This window comes from Pinus tabuliformis, chromosome Q (assembly GCF_031772625.1).
Source record: "Pinus tabuliformis cultivar Carrire ecotype Pingquan chromosome Q, CPIR1, whole genome shotgun sequence".
NCBI classification, from domain to species: Eukaryota; Viridiplantae; Streptophyta; class Pinopsida; order Pinales; family Pinaceae; genus Pinus; species Pinus tabuliformis.
Genome location: NC_142296.1, coordinates 734,447,792 through 734,471,621, shown reverse-complemented (window position 1 = coordinate 734,471,621; position 23,830 = coordinate 734,447,792). Strand labels below are relative to the sequence as shown.

The 23,830-nt window shown below is 41.3% G+C and overlaps 1 pseudogene; it reads right to left on the bottom strand.

Annotated features, from left to right (window-relative positions):
* Positions 1 to 2,228: 2,228 nt before the first annotated feature.
* Positions 2,229 to 2,634, bottom strand: LOC149221636 (UTP:RNA uridylyltransferase 1 pseudogene; annotated as a pseudogene).
* Positions 2,635 to 23,830: the final 21,196 nt, after the last annotated feature.

The following is a 23,830-nucleotide window of genomic DNA, read 5'->3' as shown; positions in this document are numbered from 1 at the left end:
TCTCCTTTGCCTGAAGCCTTGAAAGCAGCTTCTCTTCTGTCTGATGGACCTCCCTTTCTCATTTCATAAGCAGTTAGAATTCCGTGTAGTTGAGACATAGTAAGAATTCGTAGATTTTCTTTTTCTTCTATTGCAGACACTTTAGATTCAAACTTGGGGGACAATGATCTTAGAACTTTTTCAACCACAATAGCCTCTTTTATTTCTTCACCCAAGTTTTTCATGCAATTAACAATCTCATCTACCCTGTTATCACAAAATCAGGTACTAAGGGCTGCCACTTAGCAAGATCTTATGTAACTATTTCAAACCAGGCTTTAGACTAAGGCTTAGCCTCCTTAGTCAGAGAGGGCTCTCTCACAGATTATGAATATGGATTAATGACAAGGAAAGATGGCTAACTCTTTAAACAACACATGAAAAATAAGCTGGTTGGACAAATATCAAATTAATCTCCATTGGGCTTATGGAGTCTCACACATCTCAGCAAACAAAAACACTATCTTTTCATGGAAATCAAGGCTCTTTACATCAGATGTTCAAACATACTTTACATAAAACACAGCTTGCAAAGCATACAGGAAGTCAGAGCATGAAACATGAATTCTGAGTGATTATGCTGTAACAAGACTGTAAAAGAACACTAAGAGAATAAACCACCATACATTTGAACAATAAGGTCTATTGAGAATCTTGAGAAGAAACAACAGCTGTTTGTATTACTGAAATCTGCTTTTTTACATAAACCAAAATAGACTTGTTCTTTATCAAAATCTCCAACCCCTATTACATAGATAATCCAGCTATATATAGAAACATAATTCTAACTACTTGGAGCCTCCTCCTCCAGCATGAGGGGAGCTCGATGACTGACACTAATGACCCCTATCTACTATTGAACTGACTCATTAAATACAATAAGTGCTGAACATGGAGTTTAAAGAGTCCTAATTTAATTATAACTCTAACTTCATCCTCCTCGCAGCTTTGACACCTGGCTTTCTCTTCGTTCAGCTGAGATGGCATGAGATGGCATAAGATGGGCAATTAATGTCCCATGCTGGCTTTGAATACCGAAGGCTTTGATCTGTTCTGTATTGGCTGAAAATATCCCTAAATTTTCGGTTCTGGTCCCCCATCACCGAGTATGCAGCAGTGGATACTTTAATTCTTTAATAACCCAAGAGAAAATAGAGCAGACTGCCACGTTCATAACGTGCTGGCCACCTTTTTTTTATGTGTGAAGACAACACCTTTCAAAAATATTTGCTGACTTGTCAATCATAATTAATTAGCTCAACTGAAACATGCAGCTACAGCAGTTTCGTAGCGCGCTACGAAACTGCTGTGTAACTTCAAAAGCATAGTCTTTCAGCATCAGTTATACAGCATGACTTTTATGTTGAGCTATGTTAAAACAATAACACCTGAAATTGTATTCATTTATGCCACCACCAACAGCAACTTCTTTCTCTGACTTCAATCAATAGCTTTCCAATGTACTGACTGTTACTTGCAATTTTAAAGTCCAGATTGAATACAAATTCAAATTCCAAGCTATTCATCTCCAACGTGCTGACACCCCCAACTTTTGCATAATAAGCATTGTTAAAGAATGCATCATCAACAAACTTTGATGCAACCATTACACTTGTGAAAAGTGTGTAATATTTATTCTATCCTACAGGATTCCTGCATAATTCAATGACACAGCTACTCTACTTTTGATTCCTAGCTCTGTCAGCCCTTGAAACATCATAAGAAAACCTGTTAGTTACAAGCATAGAAATTGACTTTCCTAAACATAGACAATAGACATTCTGGAAATAATGAATTCATCCTGCCGAATGCAACAAGTAGCATTAGATTCCTTGCAGTGAGCCCAGGAAAGTTGTGGACTCAATAATCACATTCTTGTTTCAAGTTTCAGTCCTAATCCATTCCTCAGTTTTACTTGCCACCACAAATTTTGAGGAACTCTGGTGTTGTCCAGTTGTTTCACATTTTACAATTTCTTTCAACTTCTCCAACGCACAGGATCCTCACCACCTTCCCCTGAATTTGATTTTCCTCCTATTCTGTTCATTGCCACGGCAATCGATTCATGTGTTTCCCTTTAAATAGCGCTAAGTGACATACCCCCAGTGCAAAAGCGCTGCACAATTTCTGAAGCTGGTTCGACCTTCCCAACAGAAATAGAAGGCCGATCACTTGTAAATTATAGGAGGTCACGAAGGCACATATGGCATGAATAATGTGACAGAAGGATCAGGATCATCCTGCATGATTTCTGCAGCACGATGAAATTCCTCTTTGAGCACACGTATACTGTGCTTGTCAACAACACGGCCCAAATCATGAGAAATCTCGAAGGGGTATTCTATGCAAATAAGATGTCGCTCATTTCCAATACGCCTCGTCCAATCCTTTTCATTCTTACTAAGAAACCCTCCAGTGCGTACTGATATCACAGAATTGGCATAATCATGACGGAAAGCCCAGTAGTGAAAGAAAACTGATAGCAATTGACCAAGGGTTTCCTTGTTTCCAGCACCATAGTTTTTTCAGTTTCTCAACTTGATCGAAGTAAGCACATTCAATCTCACCGATTACAACTTAGTATGTTGCTTCCATTTCCTGTAAGCAAGGAAGAATCGGGAGTCTGCGCTGTTGTAGAACGTGTATGCACATAAGCACATACGCATAGCTAGACAGAGTGCCCTGATATGTCTCATTGATCTGCTGACCTTTTGCCCAATGCTTTACCATGAATGCAAGTTTCTGTAAACGGACATCTATTTGTGCATAATCATAGAGAAGCTTTGTATTTACGACCGCCAGGATATTATTAGGTCAGAGAGCATGGCCTCCATTAATAAGATATATCTGTTGAGAGCTGGATCCGTCGATATCACCGTCGGGCATCCTCCATTTACAGTGCCATGTGTTCATTACCATGCTCTGATGCATGCCATGTGTGCACGTTGCTGTCGTTCAATCATCACTGCAGAAACTTGACTTTCCACCCTCTTGTATTGGAGTTTGATCACTAGGAAACTCTTTATTTTCTTTTAGGTAATCGGATAAGTACTGGATGCAAAGTAAGAAATAAAAACGAGGCTATGCAGAACTTGCATTAGCACCGCTAATGATTTCGATCTGCGTTCCAAAGTCAATATGACTAGCAGGTGCTCCAGCAAGCATGACATGATCCTTGAATGAAAAAGTCTGTTTCCAACATGAACCAGTGTAACAGAATATGCCGACCTCAAATTTGCCTAGTCTTGAAAATAAAACAATTGGACTCCCAAGGCCTGATGCCGAGCTCAATGCCTGCGAAAGATTTGGGTGCAGAAGCTTAGACATTGCAGAGACCTCATGAAGAAATATTTCCACATTGGTAAACATATGCCTCATTGCAAAATTCTCTCCCATCCAGATAATCTCTTTGACTTCAGCAAAGCTTCCATTTCCAATTCTTTTCTTCACATGCAAGTCTTTGCAGGAAACCTTTAACAGACAACCTTTATGAAATAGATCTTTTTCAGTATCTTGTAGTGCAGCATATATTAAAGGCAGACAGACTTCCACTGATTACTCCAGGAGGCTTCTTCAAAGGAAAGAGTGCTCCAGATAAATCCAATGAAACACCATCTGCTGGGGTATTAAAAACCTTACAAGCTGACCACTGTTGATGCAAACCCAATGGATTTTGATAAACATGACAGCTGGGTGAAAATGGCTATGGATTCGAAAAAATCCCCAATTTCGTAGCGCAGCCAGTGCAAAATATGAATTATGCGCTACGAAATCTCCTAAAACAGGGAGCGCTGCGAAACTGCTAAAGGATTGTTGCGCTGCGAAAACACTTTGTCCTTAAGCTAGTCTGAGCCATTTTGGCAACAGAATTTTTAGTGATAACAGTGGCTCCACTTGGGATAGTGTGCCCTTGTGGTACACTAAGAACCTGCAGTTCCAGTGCTTAAAAAAATTTATTTGACAAACATCTTCTTTAAGTTCCTTGGGCTTTCACCTCGAGCTTAAGCTTGATGATCACTGTAGGAGAAAGAAATCTACATTTATTGAAAAAAAAAGAAATGCTCAGTCAACCTTGAGCTTATTTGCATTCACCTACCTATCTACCCTAACAACTTCAAACTTCTTTCAGCTCAATCAATGTGAAATTTCCAATGTAGCCAATCATTTATCTTATCTGACATTTGAGTCCTTTGGCTGTGCTTGAAACAAAAATAAACCAGATACTGAAGTAACCGACGCAGCATGAGGTGTAATTGTTCTTCAACATGAAAATATAACTGGAAGCCGCCTGAACAGTAAATCTTTTCCATGTATTCAGCTATAGGATCCCATAATACATGATCAGCTTGATTTTTCTTGTAACTTTCCGGCTGTGCAAACTGATCCTCAACAACAGTGTTCAATTCCTCAATCGTGAAAGAGAAAGGAACCAGCATTCTCTCCTTGCATTCTGCCATAGAAAACTTCTGAAAATAATGATCATGATTATGAAAACTATATGCCTGAATTTGACCTTCTAAACCTTCAATTTCTTTGTCAATGTCCTCAGCAACTTCATCCAAAAATATCATCTTATCCTCTGCCTTGCAGTCAAAGGATTTTAGATATGAGGACAAGGACAAAGAAAAATTTTCATTTGTTTCTCCATTACTATGATCATTATTCCATTGTTTGAAACCTTCAACTGAAGGAGAGTTTGCCACCACCTCTGACCTATCTATCCATTCCTCCAAAAACATAAGCCATAAGTCTTGAAATGACTTAATGGATTTGGTAGGAAAGCTTTCAATCCATTGTTTACATTTCCCTTGAAGTGAATCATAGAATAACATAATGCAAACATCCTCATGTTTAATTCTAAGAAGCTCAGCAAAATGACAGAAATCTGAGATATGCTTCAGAGTTAAACTCAAATCTTCTCCGTTGAATTTTGGACCATTCCTTAGAAAATATGCATCCTTAGGAAAATGATTTGGGAAACCATGAATTCCTGAAAAATCTATGCATGCATACCTTGAAATAAGAATGGTAACATTTGGGTCCTTCATAACTCCAGTGGAATCACCATGAACCTATGAATTTCAAATTCTTCAACAATGGAGTCGCCAAGGTAGTTTTGCAGCCTCAAAAACCTTCTGAGCTCCTGCTACCTTCAGAAGTTCAGCTTCAAACTACAGGAATGAGTAATCTTCAGGCTCCCGGCAGACGCACCAAAATGTTATCACAAAATCAGGTACTAAGGGCTGCCACTTAGCAAGATCTTATGTAACTATTTCAAACCAGGCTTTAGACTAAGGCTTAGCCTCCTTAGTCAGAGAGGGCTCTCTCACAGATTATGAATATGGATTAATGACAAGGAAAGATGGCTAACTCTTTAAACAACACATGAAAAATAAGCTGGTTGGACAAATATCAAATTAATCTCCATTGGGCTTATGGAGTCTCACACATCTCAACAAACAAAAACACTATCTTTTCATGGAAATCAAGGCTCTTTACATCAGATGTTCAAACATACTTTACATAAAACACAGCTTGCAAAGCATACAGGAAGTCAGAGCATGAAACATGAATTCTGAGTGATTATGCTGTAACAAGACTGTAAAAGAACACTAAGAGAATAAACCACCATACATTTGAACAATAAGGTCTATTGAGAATCTTGAGAAGAAACAACAGCTGTTTGTATTACTGAAATCTGCTTTTTTACATAAACCAAAATAGACTTGTTCTTTATCAAAATCTCCAACCCCTATTACATAGATAATCCAGCTATATATAGAAACATAATTCTAACTACTTGGAGCCTCCTCCTCCAGCATGAGGGGAGCTCGATGACTGACACTAATGACCCCTATCTGCTATTGAACTGACTCATTAAATACAATAAGTGCTGAACATGGAGTTTAAAGAGTCCTAATTTAATTATAACTCTAACTTCATCCTCCTTGCAGCTTTGACACCTGGCTTTCTCTTCGTTCAGCTGAGATGGCATGAGATGGCATAAGATGGGCAATTAATGTCCCATGCTGGCTTTGAATACCGAAGGCTTTGATCTGTTCTGTATTGGCTGAAAATATCCCTAAATTTTCGGTTCTGGTCCCCCATCACCGAGTATGCAGCAGTGGATACTTTAATTCTTTAATAACCCAAGAGAAAATAGAGCAGACTGCCACATTCATAACGTGCTGGCCACCTTTTTTTTATGTGTGAAGACAACACCTTTCGAAAAGATTTGCTGAATTGTCAATCATAATTAATTAGCTCAACTGAAACATGCAGCTACAGCAGTTTCGTAGCGCGCTACGAAACTGCTGTGTAACTTCAAAAGCACAGTCTTTCAGCATCAGTTATACAGCATGACTTTTATGTTGAGCTATGTTAAAACAATAAGACCTGAAATTGTATTCATTTATGCCACCACCAACAGCAACTTCTTTCTCTGACTTCAATCAATAGCTTTCCAATGTACTGACTGTTACTTGCAATTTTAAAGTCCAGATTGAATACAAATTCAAATTCCAAGCTATTCATCTCCAACGTGCTGACACCCCCAACTTTTGCATAATAAGCATTGTTAAAGAATGCATCATCAACAAACTTTGCTGCAACCATTACACTTGTGAAAAGTGTGTAATATTTATTCTATCCTACAGGATTCCTGCATAATTCAATGACACAGCTACTCTACTTTTGATTCCTAGCTCTGTCAGCCCTTGAAACATCATAAGAAAACCTGTTAGTTACAAGCACAGAAATTGACTTTCCTAAACATAGACAATAGACATTCTGGAAATAATGAATTCATCCTGCCGAATGCAACAAGTAGCATTAGATTCCTTGCAGTGAGCCCAGGAAAGATGTGGACTCAATAATCACATTCTTGTTTCAAGTTTCAGTCCTAATCCATTCCTCAGTTTTACTTGCCACCACAAATTTTGAGGAACTCTGGTGTTGTCCAGTTGTTTCACATTTTACAATTTCTTTCAACTTCTCCAACGCACAGGATCCTCACCACCTTCCCCTGAATTTGATTTTCCTCCTATTCTGTTCATTTCCACGGCAATCGATTCATGTGTTTCCCTTTAAATAGCGCTAAGTGACAAACCCCCAGTGCAAAAGCGCTGCACAATTTCTGAAGTTGGTTCGACCTTCCCAACAGAAATAGAAGGCCGATCACTTGTAAATTATAGGAGGTCACGAAGGCACATATGGCATGAATAATGTGACAGAAGGATCAGGATCATCCTGCATGATTTCTGCAGCATGATGAAATTCCTCTTTGAGCACACGTATACTGTGCTTGTCAACAACACGGCCCAAATCATGAGAAATCTCGAAGGGGTCTTCTATGCAAATAAGATGTCGCTCATTTCCAATACGCCTCGTCCAATCCTTTTCATTCTTACTAAGAAACCCTCCATTGCGTACTGATATCACAGAATTGGCATAATCATGACGGAAAGCCCAGTAGTGAAAGAAAACTGATAGCAATTGACCAAGGGTTTCCTTGTTTCCAGCACCATAGTTTTTTCAGTTTCTCAACTTGATCGAAGTAAGCACATTCAATCTCACCGATTACAACTTAGTATGTTGCTTCCATTTCCTGTAAGCAAGGAAGAATCGGGAGTCTGCGCTGTTGTAGAACGTGTATGCACATAAGCACATACGCATAGCTAGACAAAGTGCCCTGATATGTCTCATTGATCTGCTGACCTTTTGCCCAATGCTTTACCATGAATGCAAGTTGCTGTAAACGGACATCTATTTGTGCATAATCATAGAGAAGCTTTGTATTTACGACCGCCAGGATATTATTAGGTCAGAGAGCATGGCCTCCATTAATAAGATATATCTGTTGAGAGCTGGATCCGTCGATATCACTGTCGGGCATCCTCCATTTACAGTGCTATGTGTTCATTACCATGCTCTGATGCATGCCATGTGTGCACGTTGCTGTCGTTCAATCATCACTGCAGAAACTTGACTTTCCACCCTCTTGTATTGGAGTTTGATCACTAGGAAACTCTTTATTTTCTTTTAGGTAATCGGATAAGTACTGGATGCAAAGTAAGAAATAAAAATGAGGCTATGCAGAACTTGCATTAGCACCGCTAATGATTTCGATCTGCGTTCCAAAGTCAATATGACTAGCAGGTGCTCCAGCAAGCATGACATGATCCTTGAATGAAAAAGTCTGTTTCCAACATGAACCAGTGTAACAGAATATGCCGACCTCAAATTTGCCTAGTCTTGAAAATAAAACAATTGGACTCCCAAGGCCTGATGCCGAGCTCAATGCCTGCGAAAGATTTGGGTGCAGAAGCTTAGACATTGCAGAGACCTCATGAAGAAATATTTCCACATTGGTAAACATATGCCTCATTGCAAAATTCTCTCCCATCCAGATAATCTCTTTGACTTCAGCAAAGCTTCCATTTCCAATTCTTTTCTTCACATGCAAGTCTTTGCAGGAAACCTTTAACAGACAACCTTTATGAAATAGATCTTTTTCAGTATCTTGTAGTGCAGCATATATTAAAGGCAGACAGACTTCCACTGATTACTCCAGGAGGCTTCTTCCAAGGAAAGAGTGCTCCAGATAAATCCAATGAAACACCATCTGCTGGGGTATTAAAAACCTTACAAGCTGACCACTGTTGATGCAAACCCAATGGATTTTGATAAACATGACAGCTGGGTGAAAATGGCTATGGATTCGAAAAAATCCCCAATTTCGTAGCGCAGCCAGTGCAAAATATGAATTATGCGCTACGAAATCTCCTAAAACAGGGAGCGCTGCGAAACTGCTAAAGGATTGTTGCGCTGCGAAAACACTTTGTCCTTAAGCTAGTCTGAGCCATTTTGGCAACAAAATTTTTAGTGATAACATACCCGAAGAAAATAGTTAGCCACACTTTCATCATTATACATTCTGAGATTCTCATACTGAATCCTGAGGGTTTGAAGTTTAGCACGCTTTACCTGTTCATCTCCTTCATAGCTCAAGACAATCTTGTACCATATTTCCTTTGCGGATTTATATTGCATAACCTTTACGAATTCTGTTTGAGATAAGCATCCTAGCAGAGTATTGACTTCTTTAGCATTTGTTTCATATTTCTTCTTCTCGGCCGAATCTGTAGGAGTAGCTGAAGGAAAAGTGTAGCCTGTATCTATGATATCCCAAACTTCTGTACCAAGAGATTGAAGATAGGCAGTAACTCTTACCTTCCAATAATTGAAGTTTGTCCCATCAAAGATTGGTGGCCTGATTGATGCTTCCCTCTCATAGTTTCTCATGATGAATGATCTTCCTCCAAGTGATCAAGCTTCTCTAAAGGACTTGCTCTGATACCAATTGTTGGAAATAATACTGAGAGGGGGGGGGTGAATCAGTATTATCAAGTTCTTTTAATAAATCTTCCTTATTTACACTTTGAATTATTTTTGCATGTCAGTACCATAAAATAATGAGCATGAACAAAGAAAACAGATAGTCACACCAAAGAACACCAGATCTAAGGTGGAAACCCAATGTGGGTGAAAACCACCTGCTGCAATATGTCTCTATCTTCTTTCAAATTAGAAACTTCTTTTACAATGGTTTTGTACTAGTGCAGTCCTTTACCAGTACGCAGGCTACAACCTGCAGAGAGCTACAACTCTCTCTCGTTTTCTAGTCTCTCCTGGAAGGGAGCTACAACCCCCTACTTCTTTTCTTTCAAGGACCACTTTTCATAAATTTTCAAACTAGATCCATAAACATCAAGAGATCATCAAGTACAAGTAAATCACCCAGTCAACTGCAGTAACCAGATCAACAATAACATTAAACTAAACCCAGAACACCTTATCAACAGAAAAATTCAGCCAACAAAAGGTCTTAAGACAGATACACAATTTTTCTTTCTCTGGTCTGTGTGCGTACGCACTTCACCTTCTGCTCCCCTGCGTATACCCGCAGAGACCCTTATGCCGTACCGCGTATCCACGCACTGTTTCTTCAATCACGCTGCGTACTATTAATGTAGGCACGCACCCACAGATATTATCGCGCCGCGTACTGCTACTGTAGCCACACACCCACAGATGTTATCGCGTCGCGTACCTACGCACCTGTGGCTTCTGAAACGCCGCGTACTTTCCCTGTGCCTACGCACCTGAACCTCTGTCGCGCTGCATACCCACACACTGCGCCTTCTTCTGATCTGCGTACCCACGCACTTCTCCTTCTTCTGCTCTGCGTACCCACACACTTGCACCGTTAATCACCTGCGTACCTCTGATTAGGGCCGAATTGGCAGTCCCCCAGTGTGCCACAGATAGTCAGATGCTCAGATACGCTCGAGAGATCACCCTTCACAGATTCGCTTTCAACTTCACTTTTATATAGATCAAGCTTTTAAAACAATAACCCAATATTTCAGATCTTAAGATATTCAATTTGCAAAAGATACTTAGCCAAGTGATCTCCTCTGCTTTATATAGGCAAGCTCTTCCTAAAATCATGGATCAATACCATAGATAATCAATACAAGGGGCCCAAAAACATGGGGCTCAATGATAATAATAATATAAAACAATACCATGGGCCAAAACCATAGAATCAGGAACGGCAGGCTAAATACCACGGGCCAAACATAAGAAACCCCACGTGAACGCGCTTCTCTGCCTTGAAGTAAGAGAACTGGGGGTATGCACCTTCTGAACGGGTGACCTGCGTGTGGGGCCGCAGTTCCTTCACGGCGTACCTGCGGGTACGCACCTTTTGAACTATTCTCATGTGTACCTCTTATTTCCAACATTTTGAAAGCCTGATCAGAGCATTGCCACTTGAGGGTGTTGCCATCAAGTGCAACATCTGTATCATAGAGCCATACCAGAATCATAATGCCAACAAATTGTGCATTGCCAAAGTTCATAATTCTTGAACTTGTTCCAATAATCATTTGAACAACATATACTTCATTTGGACAATAATAGACTCAAAATATTGATGAAACCCTTTACCTGTTGAGCTTGAATGGACATAATTGATGGATTATTAGAGCTATTAAATACTCTAATACTCTCCATGGTTGACAACACAGTTACTGTTGACAAATCCATTCTCACAACTATTCAAACATGTTTACAAGATGCATAAGAGAAGGTTTATTTTCTTCAAATTTAGTCATATCTCTAAAAATATTAAATAAAAAAATGGAGTCATTATTCTAAATTATTTTTTATTTAGAACAATTCTCTTTCTGATTTTGAGAAAGACTCTTATCATTAATCAACACATGTTCAAAATAATCATTCCATTTGATGAGCATATTTACATAAAGATGTAGAAGTTCATCTTTCACTTCCCAAACCCATCATCATACATTTGGAAGAATTGATTTATAATAAACATAGAAATAGTCTTGGATATGAAAAGGAAGTGTCCTTGCACCTCCTAAACTACTCTTCACCAATCCAATTTTAGAGTGTTGGGTTTCTTCACATGAAAGATCATTGTTTTGATCTTCACCCTTGTGGGAATTGTGGAAAACATACTCATCATTTAGATAGACGTTCCACACATAAGACTCCTATAAGAGAAAAGATTCACCTTGGATGGATCACTTCTTGGAAATGGTATTCAATAGCCAAGAAGATATATCAATCATGCCACATAGTTCATTCTCAAGTATTGACATGTATTGCAGTGGAAATATATTCATGTTCTCACCTTATATTTTAAAAGGAGGGAATTGGTAGTTAGAAACTAGCTTCAAAGTCATATCAGATGAGCTTGAGCCACTCTTGGAACCAGAGCCAATTTCTAGAGCGTAGAGCCAAATTCAAAGTTGTAGCTAGAGACAAACTCACATTCCATGAGCATGACTTGGTTGGTGGCCAACATAAAACCACCACATATAGAATAATTCAACTTATACCACCCATTTTCATCAGTTTGCGGTCATTTTTAAACCATCATCAAGGAGAAATTCTATTTCATAGAAGACATCAAATTCTCTCTAGATTCATAAATTTTCCAGGAACAACTTAAAACTAAGTTCCAGTTTTGGTGTCCAACCCTAAACCACCATTGATAGAAGACTACAACTTTTGGTACCTCATTTAGATTGTGTTCTTCCTTAAGCCATAATTTTAGATAACACATCCATCCCATGTTTTTTATCCACCTTTGTATTTCATCTCTCTTCTTAGACTCATATACACCCATTCATATTAAGGGGGGAATGTTAGAATGTAATATTCCTAATTAGCCATGGCTAATTGGAATATTCAATTTTGCTCAATTTTGCCTTCTATATTTAGTTATAAATAAAAAGGTGAGGAAAGGGGGGCATAACTCACTTTTTGAACAAAGTCACTCCCTAGTAGCACAACATTGTAACTTAAAAGGGGAGCCAAGGGGGCCAAAGGACCACGTAGAGAAGGGGGCCCACGTAGACACTTGGAGGGACTACGTAGATGGAGAAGGAGCACGTGGCAAGAGAAAGGCTACGTTGGAGGAGGTGGGTCCTAGGGTTTTGAGAGAGGCCAATGCTATAAAGGAGAGAGGAGGCTCCTCATTTGGGCATTGGATTATGTTGCATTTGAGCTAGTCACTTTGACTTAGAGCACGTTGGTTGTTTAGCCTGTCTATAGCACTGTTTAGTGCATCGAGTGTCTCTGTTTGGAGATCTCACCTTTATCCTTAGGGGACTTCGAGTGCCTGCTCGGGCAAGGTAGTTTCATCATCATTTTGCAGGAGGAGCGATCTCTGGAGTTGAGGAGGAACTGAGCGTTTTGATGACTGCGCAGTCTTGAGAGGGGAGGACAGAGTCTCTTTTGGTAGGAGCTCCAGATTGGGTTTATGTGGAGGATTTGAGCTTGGAGATCAAGAAAGGGATCATCCCTTGCATATTGGAGGATTTTGGTAGAGTCTTGGGTAGAGTTTTGGAGGATTCTCTTCAAGGGCAGCGCAGAGCCTTGAGGGATAGCGTAGATCCTCAAGGGGGGTGATTTTTGGGGGTTAGCTATTTTAGAAAAGCTTTCTGGGCTTTTCTGGGTTTATTGAGCGGAGGTTGATTCCAGAGTTTCAGCATTTTCTGTGGAGGGGAACAGCCCCAAATCCTCACTTGATTCCATCAGAAGCAGCAGCACAGCAGTTCTCCGACAGCTTGGACACAATTCAGGGAGAGGCCATTTCCTTACCATTCTGAGTGTATTTCTTCACTTGCCTTGTGCAAGTCGAGGTGCTATCTTTCTGATCAGCTCTTATACTCTTTCCATTACTCAGTATAATAAAATGGCTTAGCATTTCTCTCTGCGTTTCTCAAGTATCTGCTTATATTCCATGTATACATTATTGTATGTTACACTACTATTATTTTTATCTCTTTGAGCTTTTCGGCTACTATACCACTTGTGTGTTTTCTCATATACTCATAGATAGAGTCTAGAAAGGGCCAAGTTGCCTCCAGATCTTGTCCTCTTTTCAGAGGTGGCATATCTGGTAAACGCCCTCCTAGTCCATCTTTGGTTGGAGTTTGCTTGTGTTTGAGGGATACCCCTAATAAGGGATATTACAGTGGTATTAGAGCATAGATTTGGCTCAGCCTATGGAGTTAGCAGTCTATGACACCAAGGGAGAAGCCCTACATCTGTTACAGAGGTAGGAAATACAGAGATATTGAGCGTAGGTTGGAGAACACCTACGGAGGGGGAGACTGTGTTTGGGTGGTGGACACGGAACATGAGGAGCATGTGGTGAAGACAGAAAAGGAGGAGCCTGTGGTGAAGACAGAATAGGAGGAGCCTGTGTTGGATGCAGAGCAGGAGGATCCGATGGTAGATGAGGACGAGAAGAGATTTGCAGACATTCTCCTCAAATCAGTGCAGGATCTATCGAGGCAGATCGAGGTGATGGGGAAGAGATTCACGGCGGTGGAGGCTAGACAGCATGAGAACCCATGGGTTTTCTAGGTTGGTGAGAGATCAATTACATCCCACCATTTTCCAGAGCAAGGTGCCACTCAGCGTGACACTACTCAGCAGATGGCCTCACATGTCCCTACATGCCCTGTCATGCCCACTTTCCTAGGAGCAGACATGGGGGCCGGAGCCCAACAGGAGGCAGAGCCCGGACATATGGGTGATTATTTTGCAGAATACTATGCCTATGGGTAGGAGTTCAGGGATGCTCTCTCATTCAGGGACTTTGTTCAGCTCCAACGGGATAGTAGACCCCGCGACCATCACAGAGGATACCGACATTATCATGATGGAGACACCCACCGCACAGCTAGTAGATTCCACTTGCCTACATTTGATGGCTCATCAAATAGTTCGGCAAAGTATTGGGTGGAGAAGCTGGACATGTATTTCCAACTTAACCAGATGTCGAAGACAGAGGCCATCAAGGTGGCGACATTACATTTGGATGCTGAGGCCCAGGACTGGTGGTTCCATGGGATGGTTACACTCGAACACTCCACAGTGACGACATATGTTGAGTTCACCAGGATATTGATAGAGAGGTTTGACCGGGGGGATCCAGAACAGCACTTTGTTGAGTTGACGAGGGTCAAACAAACCGAGAACCCAAAGACCTACATTGTAGACTTCTTGAGGGTTTCAGTGATGGTGCCAGATCTTTCCGCGGCACGAAGGATCTACATGTTTATTGAGGGGTTAGCAGAGCCACTTCAGGGTCTAGTCAGATCCACTAGACTAGCCACACTCCAGGATGCTATTAGCAGGACCCGGGACTTACAGGATGCCTTACCCAGGACCCGGACATATTACACCCACAGACAGGCTTTCCAGCCTAAGGGGAAGGATGTGAGGATTCCAACTGCAAAGGGGAATCCAAGACGAGCACGGATTGATGATGATACCAGGAGGGAGCTGAAGAAGAAGCGGTTGTGCTTTACCTGTCAGGAGCCGTGGGCATCGGGACATAGATGTGCTGCTGGCAAAGCACACTTTACTAAGGTCTTCTCCGAGAGCAGCGGGGAAGAGGATGAGGAGGATGACATGGGGACAGGAGATAGTCATGTCACACAGGATCCTTTTTCGCTTCCACCACTAGCAGCAGGTGGTGAAGCTTTTGCACCTACCAGAGGGGCCCTTGTAGCATTGCGAGGGGTTCCCAAGTATTTGACGTTGCGCGTATGGGGGACAGTACGTGGCCAGCGGGTATCAGTTTTGGTTGATAGTGGGGCAACCCACAACTTCATCGATGTAGAGATGGTTGAAAGGAGAGGTATACAGACAAAGAGCTTCACTGGCTTTTCAGTTTTGGTCCTAGGAAATCAAACTATGGTGTGTGCTAGTTATGTCCCAGAGTTATCAGTGACGATGGGCACCTACACACTGACTGACCACTTTTTCGTGGTCAGTATTTCAGACACCTACATGACACTGGGTGTTCAGTGGCTTATCACTCTAGGAAAGGTCACAATAGATTGGAAGGCCCTAGAGATGGAGTGGGATGATGAGAAGATAGGGAGGCACGAGAAGATATGGGGATAGCACACATATCCGCCTCAAACTGTTTCGGCTCATTGGATGGAGGCATTCTTCCAGAAGGGAGACATAGAGTGGGCAATGGAGCTGCGCACATCAGAGGCAGGGACTACAGTGCAGACGGTGCACCTAGAGATACAATCCATCCCTGACCAGTATGCCACAGTGTTTGGGGAGATTCTGCTGGGACAACCACCGGACGGGGGTTTGAGCACACCATTGAGCTTGAGCAGGGCATACAGGCAGTGATTACTACCCCCTATAGGCATCCCAAGGCCTATCAGGATGAGATTGAGCGGGCCATTTAGGAGTTGCTGGCTCTTGGGCACATTCAGCCAAGCAAGAGTCCTTTTGCTTCTTCCATGGTGTTGGTGAAGAAGAAGGACGGCACATTGAGGATGTGCATTGGCTATAGGGCCCTGAATAAGAAGACCCTAAAGAACAGGTACCCCATACCTAGGATTGATGAGTTGATGGATGAGTTGAGAGGAGCACAGTTCTTCTCAAAGATTGATTTGAGATCTGGGTACCATCAGATTCGCGTGAGGGAGCAGGACATTCCCAAGACCGCCTTCAAGTGTCACTATGGGCACTTTGAGTTTTTGGTGATGCCCTTTGGGTTAACCAAGCCTCAGCTACATTCCAGTCCTGCATGAATCGCATCTTCTGCAGTCACTTAAGGAAGTTTGTGTTGGTGTTCTTTGATGATATTCTCATTTACAGTAGGACTTGGGAGGAGCATCTCCAGCACATTGAGACAGTGTTGCGCATCTTGGAGGAGCAACATTTCTATGCCAAGCTCTCCAAGTGTGAGTTTGGGTTGACGGAGATGTTTTACTTGGGACACATCATAGCGGTGGATGGAGTGAGAGTCCACGAGGAGAAGATCAGGGCCATCAGAGATTGGCCGAAGCCGAGGAACGTGACAGAACTTTGGGGATTCATTGGCATGTGTACTTACTACTGGAAGTTCATCAAGAGTTTCTCACAGCTTGCTGCACCCCTGTTAGATCTGACGAGAAAGGGGGAATTTAATTGGTCAGATATAGCACAATGAGCCTTTGACAGGCTTAAGGAGGTTATGAGCAGCTGCCCAGTGCTTGCATTGCCAAATTTTTCGCAGCCATTTGTTTTGGAGTGTGATGAGTTGGGAGAGGGGATCGACGTAGTGTTGATGCAAAGAGGTCACCCTATAGCCTTTGAGAGCTGGAAGATCATTCCGCACGAAAGGTTGTATTCTATATACGACAAGGAGATGCTGGCCATTATGCATGCATTCACCAAATTCCAGCAGTATTTAGTGGGTAACAGGTTCAGAGTAAGGACTGATCACAACAGCCTCAAGTTCTTTTTGGAGCAGAAATAGCTACAGGAGAGGCAGCAGAAGTGGATCAGTAAGATCCAAGCGTATGACTTTGATATTGAAAACGTAAGAAAAATGTGGTAGCAGATGCCCTTTCATGTAGACTAGCCATGTTGTCTCTTATGAGCTTGGACACTAACTGGAGGGCTCGACTCTTAGTAGAGTACTCGAAGGACAGATTTGCATGTGAGGTTCTGGATGGGCAAGTGGTGGATGACAGGTACAGGATAATCGATGAGATCATCTACTATAGGGACCGGATATTCTTGACTAAGGGATCTCAGGTCAAGAAGAAGATACTTCAGGCATCACATGATTCACCATTGGCCGGCCATCAGGGGTTTACCAAAACCTACAGCGCCATTAGAGAGAGGTTCTCATAGAAGGGCCTCAAGGAGGACGTACTCCAGCATATCTGGGAGTGCGATATTTTCCAGAGGAACAAGGGGGAGATGAGCCATCCCACAAAATTATTTCAACCTCTTCCCATTCTGGAGGGGAAATGGGAGTGTATTTCGATGGACTTCATCATAGGGTTGCCTATGGTGCAGGGCAAGGATTGTATCTTTGTCGTCGTTGATCGACTGAAAAAGTATGCACACTTTTTCGCCATATCCGCACACTACACAGCAACGCAAGTGGCCGAGCTGTTCTTCAGAGAGGTCTTTCAGGCTACATGGTCTTCCTAAGACCATCATCAGTGACAGGGACAACCGTTTCATGGGTGGGTTTTAGCAGGAGCTTTTCAAATTGGTGGGGACAGAGTTGACACCGAGTACCAGTTATCACCCACAGACGGACGGGTAGACAGAGATAGTTAACAAGTGGCTAGAGGGCTACTTGTGTAACTATGTCAGTGGGCAATAACAAGCATGGCTAAAGTGGTTGCATCTGGGGAGTACTGCTACAAAACTACACATCACATGTCCATTGGTATGTCACCATTCTATGCTTTGTATGGATATCATCCTTTATCTTTTGCTGACGTGATGTTTGGTGCTAGCAAGGCTCTGAGAGCCAAGATTTGGATCCAAGAGAGTCAGGATATCCTCCGAGTTCTCAAGGATAATATGGCTACAATGCAGAACCAACAGAAGCTGTATGCTGATAGGGGTCGGGTGGAGAGACAGTTTTAGGTAGGGGACTTGGTCTACCTATAATTACAGCCATACCGATAGTCATCACTAAATGGGCCATACAGGGTGATACACAGGATTGGATAGGTTGTGTATGAATTGGAGCTGCCCCAAGGCAGTAAGATTCATAACATTTTTCATGTATCATTCCTGAAGAAGGCATTGGGGTAGCAGGTGATAGTGATAGATGAGCTACCACCCACGGATGATGAGGGGAATTTGGTGTTGCAGCCAGAGGCTATTATTGATACCAGGGAGAGGCAGCTGCGAAGCAGGACAGTCCAGGAATTATTGGTGAGGTGGAAGAATTTACTGGATGAGGATGCCACTTGGGAGAGTGAGAAAATTTTGCAGCATCCATCACTTCAGTTGCTTGAGGACAAGCAACATTTTTCCATGGGAGACTATAATATTCCTAATTAACCATGGCTAATTGGAATATTCAATTTTTCTCAATTTTTCCTTCTATAGTTAGTTATAAATAAAAAGGTGAGGAAAGGGGGACATAACTCACTGTTTGAATAAAGTCACTCCCTAGTAGCACAAAGTTGTAACTTAAAAGGGGAGCCAAGGGGGGTCAAAGGACCACGTAGAGAAGGGGGCCCATGTAGACACTTGGAGGGACTGCGCAGATGGAGAAGGAGCACGTGGCAAGAGAAAGGCTACATTAGAGGAGGTGGGCCTTAGGGTTTTGAGAGAGGCCAATGCTATAAAGGAGAGAGGAGCCTCCTCATTTGGGTATTGGATTCTGTTGCATTTGAGCTAGTCACTTTGACTTAGAGCACGCTGGCTGTTTAGCCTGTCTACAGCACTGTTTAGTGCATCGAGTGTCTCTGTTTGGAGATCTCACCCTTAGCCTTGGGGGACTTCAAGTGCCTGCTTGGGCAAGGTAGTTTCATCAGTATTTTGCAGAAGGAGAAATCTCTGGAGTTGAGGAGGAATTGAGCGTTTTGATGAGTGCACAGTCTTGAGAGGGGAGGACGCAGTCTCTTTTGGTAGGAGCTCCGGATTGGGTTTATCTGGAGGATTTGAGCTTGGAGATTGAGCAAGGGATCAGCCCTTGCATATTAGAGGATTTTGGCAGATTCTCGGGTAGAGTTTTGGAGGATTCTCTTCAGGGGCAGCGCAGAGCCTTGAGGGATAATGTAGATCCTCAAGAGGGGTGATTTTCAGAGGTCAGCTATTTTAGAAAAGCTTTCTGGGCTTTTCTAGGTTTATTGAGCAGAGGTTGATTCCAGAGTTTCAGCATTTTCTAAGGAGGGGAACAGCCCCAAATCCTCACTTGATTCCAATAGTAGTAGCAGCACAACAGTTCTCTGGCAGCTTGGACGTAGTTCAGAGAGGCCATTTCCTTACCATTCTAAGTGTATTTCTTCACTTGCCTTGTGCAAGTCGAGGTGCTATCTTTTTTATCACCTCTTGCACTCTTTCCATTACTCAGTATAATAAAATGGCTTAGCATGTCTCTCTTCATTTCTTGAGCATCTGCTTATATTCCATGTATACATTATTGTATGTTGCACTACTGCTATTTTTATCTCTTTGAGCTTCCCGGCTACTATACCAGTTGTGTGTTTTCTCCTATACTCTTAGACAGAGTCTGGAAAGGGCCAGGTAGCCTCCAGATCTTGTCCTCTTTTCAGAGGTGACATATCTGGTAAACGCCCTCCCAGTCCATCTCTTGTTGGAGTTTGCTTATGTTTGAGGGATACCCATAATAAGGGATATTGCATAGAAACATAATCCTCTTGGGTTATTTTGACACCTAATCATCAGGATTGAGTGAATAACTAAAATTGATGTAAATAAATAATGTAGAATATGAATAGTGATTGGGAGATGACATGAAAAATCTCTCCCTCATGTATATAATAAAAACCAACCTAAATGAAATATACAAATTTCTTTGAGGAGTTACTGCCTGGCCTGACATGGTATCAGAGCCAGCTCCATTTTTGGCATCTCCCTCTAGTCTTGTAACTCCCTTCTACCATTTTCTTGCAGTCTATCCACTACCCCCTGTGGAGTCTGTCTACTACCCCCTCCACAATGGTTTCCCATTAAACACTGCCACTATTTAAACACTGCAAATCTCTGACATTATCTACGCCCTCTGCGCTCCCTAGGTTGTGCATAATTGTCCTTTCCTTTCTGCGCTCTCTGGGCTCTCTGTCATAATCATTGTCTACGCCATATTCCATATCGCCTGATTGAAAACCCTTTTGGTCCATCAAATTCAATGGGAAGAACGAATTTCTAACACCGAAACAACTGTTGTTCCTATAACAACTGCTCGAGGGGAAGAGTTGAAGAAGCAAATTGGTGCATTTGCATACATAGAGTGTCATTCAAAAATACAACAAAATATCAAATTCATGTTTGATTCAGCCATCAGGGTGGTGCTTCAACCTCCAAAGAAGAAGAAAAAAAAGGTAATCTCAGAAGAATTGTTCAATCTTGTGATTGGTGAATTATTGGCAAATATGTTGCATATGGAATTTTGAACTTATGCATTATGGAATGGAAAATTATGTGCTGAGATGGCATACTTGAATCTGGTCCAACTTGATATTGCTGGCTGGTATTGATATTTACGCTGCTCCATACCTCGGCTTGGAGCACTGTGACGTGGTTCAGAAATTTTAATGGTGCCAGACCTTCACACAACAACAACACTTAAAGACCGTCTTTCCTCCAATTTCTTAAGTAGATCCATGGTATTTTATTGCTGAGCTCCTACCTTGAGACTTTGGGAATTTAAAACAATTTTTAATGGTTGGCTATTCAAAGGTCTTCCATTGTATTTTTCCCTATGTTGCCTAGTCTTCGCATTGTCTGATAGCGTGTCTGCTTCTGGTTCCAAGCTCATGTTCTTGCCTTTATGAATATATATACATTTTTCTCTTGCACTTAAAAAAAAGAATCCTCAGGGTTTTGCAAGCCAGGATTTAAATATTTACGCTAACCATATTACATTGAATGTACGCTCTCCCATGTGATATACACTCTCCCATGTGATATATGCACAACCATATTACATTGAATGTGTTGTTTAACGCTGCCATATATATACACAGTTACTCACCATATATTTACGCTGCCGCCACCCATATATATTCTATACTTTAACGCTGTCCAGATGAATGTGAATTGACATTTGAATTTGCTGTCCCATCATATCAGAATTATATTTTTCCCATTAGGAGTAAAATTTTGTAGCAGAAGTTTTTGTTACAGTATGCATTCAATCATATCCATTGTTGGAATAGTTCTCACTGGCAAGGAGAACTATCCTTAGTGGTACCGGATGATAAAACACACCCTCATTTTCAATGGGTTGTGGAAAGGAGTGTGTATTGGAGACGGAGACAAACAGCCAGAAAAGCCTACCTCAGACAAAGAGCTCGCCATTTGGGAAAATAAGAACAGCAAAGCCTATGCATTACTTGCAGCATATGTAAGTGAAGAGGTGAGTCTCCATATTATGCCATTTTCAACTGATTTCAAAGCCTTACAAAAGCTGAAAGAACTCTATGACTCACATTATGCACTTGAAGTTGTTCAACTCATGATTAAACTCTTCACTCTTGAATTGTAAAATAATGATCCTCTTGCTCTTACATCCGAAGTAAAGTCTATAATGCATGATATCCAAGCCACTAAGATTGATTTGGATATTCCTCTTATCACTTTTCTCAAGGCACTTTATCCTACTTACTCCAATTATCTTGAGTGATTACAAGCAAATGGAAATCTTAAAGATATTACCTTTGACTCTCTTGTGAAAAAAATTGTTGAAAGAGAGAAAGCTTTTGGAAAGAAGATAGCCCCTGAATCTTTTGAAGAGGCTGTGTGCCTTGCTCCTAAAGAAAAGCATCCTACTCAAGATTCTTTCAGAGGAAGAGGTGGTTGAAGAGGAAGAGGAAGATATTTTAGAGGCAGGGGGGGCAGACAATCTCAAGGAGAAAAGGCAGATTTGCACTACATACGCTGAAAAAGAAATGGATCACATGATGCCTCTACATGCAAGTTACCTTGGGACAAAATTGAGCAGCAAAGAAATCAACCCAAAGGTAAAACTAATGATACAGACAAAGGTAAAGCACCTGAATCTGCTCACTATGTTGTGGCACAATGTAATATTGGAGTAAATGAAGATTTATTTAATGCTTCACTTGCTTCTTGGAAAAATGATTGGTTGCTTGAATCAGGAGCAACTTGCCACATGACTCATAGAAAATATTTTTTTTGAAGAATTTACTGACAATGTTGATGGAGCAGTATACTTTGCAGACCAATCAAAAATCAAGCCATCAGGGCTTGGCACAATCAGGCTTAAATTGCCTGGTCTTCCAGACTTTCTTCTACATCATGTTCTATATCTCCCACAGATGAAGAGAAACTTGTTGTCCTTGGTCCACAGCCGCTAGCAAGTTCACTCCATTCATATGGTTAATGACACACTTGAGGTGAGAAAAGCATCTGACCACTCACTTGTCATGAGGGGAATAGAAGAAGAAAGACTTCTCAAGCTGAAAGGTACCTCTGCTCGTGCACAACATTTCTCATACAATTCTCATTATGAAGAAGGTACACTTCCATCAAGTTTATTATGTCATGCTATATTTGGACATTTGAACTATGCAGCCTCTGCTTGTTGAAGAAAAATGGTGTTGCTGGTTTTCCTACAATTCCTAGGAAATTTAAGCAATGTGATGCTTGCATTCTATGAAAGCATAGAAAATAGTCTTTTCATGATTCACATTCAAGAGCACATAGAAAACTTGAAATCACTTATTTAGATTTATGTGGTCCAATGTCTTTTTCTTTTGCAAATGGAAATAAATATATGATGACATTTATTGATGACTACACCAGAATGTGTTGGGTTTATTTATTGAAGAACAAATCTGATGCCTTTCAAACATTCAAGAACTTTCATAAATGGATTGAAAATGATGCACAATCTCATATTGGGTCTATTATCACTGATAATGGAAAAGAATACACATCAAATGAATTTGAAAACTATCTTTTCCAACATGGGATCAAACATCAAACGACTGTACCTTATAATCCTCAACAGAATGGTGTAGCTGAAAGAATGAGTAGGACAATCTTAAATATGGTATGCTCCATGCTCTTCTTCAAAAATGTAAAAATAATGTTTTGGGCTGATGTTGTTCTATGTGCTGCATATATAAAGAGTAGATTTCCATCTAATACTATTAGAAACAAGACTCCATATGAAATGTGGTATGGCCACGTTCCTTCGGTAAAGCATCTCAGGGTCTTTGGTTCCACCTGTTATGCCTTGATACCAAAGGTACATAGAAACAAACTTGGTGCAAGAAGTCATAAGTGTATCTTCCTGGGGCATTCAAACACCTCCAAAGCATACCATCTCTATGATGAAGTCAATAAAAAGTTTGTTGTATCTAGAGATGTATTTTTTCTTGAATCATCCAAAATTGACAATGTTGTTGAGCGGCAACTTGATCGCTTGGATAGATTCGCAAATGAAAAATCATTTCAAGAATTTGATAATCAGATTCCACATCTTGAAGGGGGGATTCCTATACTATATCAACATGTGGAATCTTCTTCTGAAGAACTCTCTCCCCCACATGAAACTCTAATGACGGATGATGCTCTAAGTGATGTGATTGACAGAATTGGGAGACTCAATCTTGATTTAGTCCCAACTCAATCAATGGAGAAGCCTAGACCATCTGAGAAAGGTCCCCCAAAGTGGCTGATAAAGACACTTGAAAGTGTT